This window comes from Arvicola amphibius, chromosome 12 (genome assembly GCF_903992535.2).
Source record: "Arvicola amphibius chromosome 12, mArvAmp1.2, whole genome shotgun sequence".
Classification (NCBI taxonomy): Eukaryota; Metazoa; Chordata; class Mammalia; order Rodentia; family Cricetidae; genus Arvicola; species Arvicola amphibius.
Genome location: NC_052058.2, coordinates 147,482,900 through 147,486,623, shown reverse-complemented (window position 1 = coordinate 147,486,623; position 3,724 = coordinate 147,482,900).

The following is a 3,724-nucleotide window of genomic DNA, read 5'->3' as shown; positions in this document are numbered from 1 at the left end:
CAGGACAAGGAATAGGCGTGTGGACCCAGTGGCTGCCTCATCCCCAGGAGTTCCTCCGGATACCCCATTGTTCCTCAATCCTCAGCAGCACAGAGGTTCCCAAGCACCCTTCTGTTAAGACCCACTTCCCAACATCCTGCATAGCGTAGAGATCATGGTAGTTAGGATGGGTCTCATTGATCTCATTGTTCAGGGATGGAACAGCCCATACTTCTCCCTGAGCCCTTTGACTCCCCCCTGAGCCCTTTCAAAGCTGAAGGGCTAAGAGGAAAGTCAAATCCAGATGTGGAGCATATACCAGGTGTCTCAGCTACTCGGGAGGCTGAGCTGGGTGGGGCGGGGGGGATCCCTTTAACCTAGGGGGCCTAAAATCAGCTTGTACAGCATAAACAGGCCCAGTCTCAAATAAATAAACAAACAAATGATTAACTAAGCACAGAGGCAGAGGCAGTTAAGATTGAGAGACTTCAGAGCCGATCTGTTGTTACTCCTTTAGAGAACTCCATGCCTTGGGGGTAACCAGGCTGATGAGGGTCACAGTGTAACACAGTACAGCTCTAAGGAAGGGCTGGATGGATGTTTTCTGTCACTGATGGTGGTGCTCAACATCCTGAGGTCCTGTGCGAACCGCTGAAGAGAACAGGGTGGACCAGGATGCTGCCTGGGTAAGGGACTGGCTCGTTTCCCTTGTGATCCTTGACCTTGCATTCATGCATCCCCAGGTGGTTGTCAAGCATCCCCACATCTCTCGTTCTATCAGATACTGCACAGTGTGTGGTAGCAGCTGAGCATCCTGCCCAGAGCTACAGTTCCCCCAGGAGGAGTGAGGAGGAGACTGAAGGTCTCTGGGCATCACGTTCTGTCCTCTGTCTTCTGTATTTTACCGCACGGCCACAAATGTTGTCTTTCTGCAGAGACCTTGGGTACCATGGGTGCCTACCATGCAGAGGATGGCCACGCCATGGCCCCATGGTCTCCAAGCTGCTGTCAGTGACTTAGACGGTAACCATGGGCCAGCAACCCACATCTGCAGATGTAAGAGACGCAGGCCTCCAGCTTCCTCCCGGGTTTGTTAGGTCACATGGCTCTAGTTTACTGGGCTCTCTCTTTGCAAGCGTTGCTATTCTGTCATGAGACCTGTATGCTCAGAGCTGGCCCTGTTGGGGAACTGTGTGTGTGCACACGGATGAAAGGGGCTTCTTTTCCTCTGAGCTCAGAGGCAGATTTTTCTGCTTGTTGAAATGTAGAAAGGCCTCCTTAAGACTCATGCGGGCAAGATTTCATGACCCATGAGGAAGACACAGACCTTCAGGGGCCCCACAGCGCCATGGGCACAGTGTCTGTCGTCTCTGTCCCATGCACAAGGCTGCACTTGACCATGGATGCTGTCTCTCTCGGGAGGAGCTCTTCTCAGAGACAGAATGTGCCTTCCTGCACCCTAAGCATCCAAGCTCCCCGATTAAAGGAGACAGACACATGGGGGTCATCACTCACGGGTTTGGGAAGTGATTTAGGATGTCCAAGTGGTGTCCTCAGAGCTTCCTAGACAAGCCTGGAAAAAGGATTCAATGGGATCCCACTTCTCTCTCAAACTGTCAGTTAGATGCGGGCTCACCTGACCTCTCTCACAGACTTCCAGGCTTTTGCTCCTTATGCAGGTGTCTGATGCAGCAAAAGGCCCCCATTACAGTTACCTTTTCCTGCTACAGGGCTCTGGTCCATGGCCCAGTGCTCCTGGTCTGCCCTGCCCCTCATCACTATGGATCCTCACCCTCTCGAGATCCATCTTCACACAATGATCCACTCCTTCCCAGGTCCTTCACTCACAGTGACCTCTGAGATGGCTGCTCTTTTCCCAGCCTCTTTTCTTCCCCAGATCCAGAAGGTCGAGCTGTTGCTCCTTCCGGTTTACCACCCCTCCTGATGTCCTTCCCGTTCTGACTGACTCCCCTCTCCCAGATACCCACAGCCCTTTGGGACACAATACGGATCCTCCCTCTGTCTTCTCTGGGGCCCCCATCTCTGGTCACCCACCTCCTCTCTCTGGCTCCTGATTCTCTTCCTCCCTCTTCCTGGTCAATCTCTCAGGATCACTCTGTAACCACCCATTATTCAGCCCTCTAACAATTAGGTTTCAGATGTTTCTCTAGATTCACCTGATGGCAGTCACATGATCCGCCACAGTTGATCAGGTTAAAACTCTCCTCCTGCTCCATAAAGTCAACCAGAACAATCCTCTCTTAGATTCTGGGGACAGAACCTATGTCCCTTTATCATCTCTGTCAGGAAGCAGCCAATGGAAGAATATTCTTACTCTCTTCTTTTTTATTTGTCTCCAGGGTCTGAAGGGTTAATTACCTAACAGTCTCAGGTAGATTGAGAAACTCTGGGCAAGAACATTAACTTCACTGATAACACCAGTGTGCTGTCAGGGACCAGGATGCTGCCCTCTGTTGGGACCTATGGCTTTGAGACTAATCTACAGATGAAGTCTTTATCCCTTTTCTGCCACGTAAAACCCCAAGACCCAGCATCGTGTGTCCAGTCTCCCTTCCTTCAGGGAGGCTACGGCCCTTCAGTTGTCCTGATTAAAGAACAATTCTCCTTCTGGGGAGGAAAAAAATGCCTGTTACTGGGTCCCATCTCAGACCCACCGAAGCAGGGGTGCTGAGGTAGGGGCTTCAGCTTTAATGCTCTTCAAAGCTCCTCACTGCGATCTAACGCGCAAGCAGAGGGAGAAGCTGCATGGTAAACTCTAACAGAATTGAATCCGGAGCGGCATCTGAGGCTGCACTTGTGTTCTGCGTGGTTTTCATAGGGCTAAACTGGTCTCCAAAGTGTAGGTCATCCAGTGTGGCTCGGACGGTGGAAACCAGGTCTGTGTGATTCTCTGACTGGAATGCAAGAGCTTTTTTTTTTTTTTTTTTGGTTTTTCGAGACAGGGTTTCTCTGCAGTTTTAGAGCCTGTCCTGGAGCTAGCTCTTGTAGACCAGGCTGGTCTCGAACTCACAGAGATCCGCCTGCCTCTGCCTCCCGAGTGCTGGGATTAAAGGCATGCGCCACCACCGCCCGGCCCTGCAAGAGCTTTTGTACGTGGTTACAGGCAGTCCTGATTCTTTATGCTTCCCTTTTTGGAGACAGTGAAGCAAATGCTGGCTCATGAGACTCATGAAGAACAGTGTGTGTGTGTGTGTGTGTGTGTGTGTGTGTATGTGTGTGTGTGTGTGTCTGTGTGTCTGTGTGTGTGTCTGTGTATGTGTCTGTGTCTGTCTGTATGTCTGTGTCTGTGTGTGTGTCTGTGTCTGTGTGTGTGTCTGTGTGCACACACGTGTGCGTGCATGCGTGTGTGCATGCATGCATGTGTGTGTGCGCGTGCGTGAGTGTGTTCAGGTGTACAAATGGGTGGAGGTCAGAGGTCAACCGTAGGTCTTTTCTTCCTTTACTCTCCGCCTTCCTTCTCTTCACACGGGGCCTCTCACTGAAACCGGAACTCAACCATTTGTCCAGGTTCACTGACCTCTAGCTCCCGGCATTGACTTGTCTCCAAGGCTGAGTGACAGATATGTGCCCCTGTGCCCTGCATTGACGCGGCTGCTGGAATCTGAACTAACGTGTTCATTTTACCCACCAAGCCATCGCCCCAGCCAGAGATCCATGTTTGCGGTTTCCTTAGTGCTGCTGTAGACAACAGCAACAAGAGGGAAGCCATTATTTTGACAGGCAG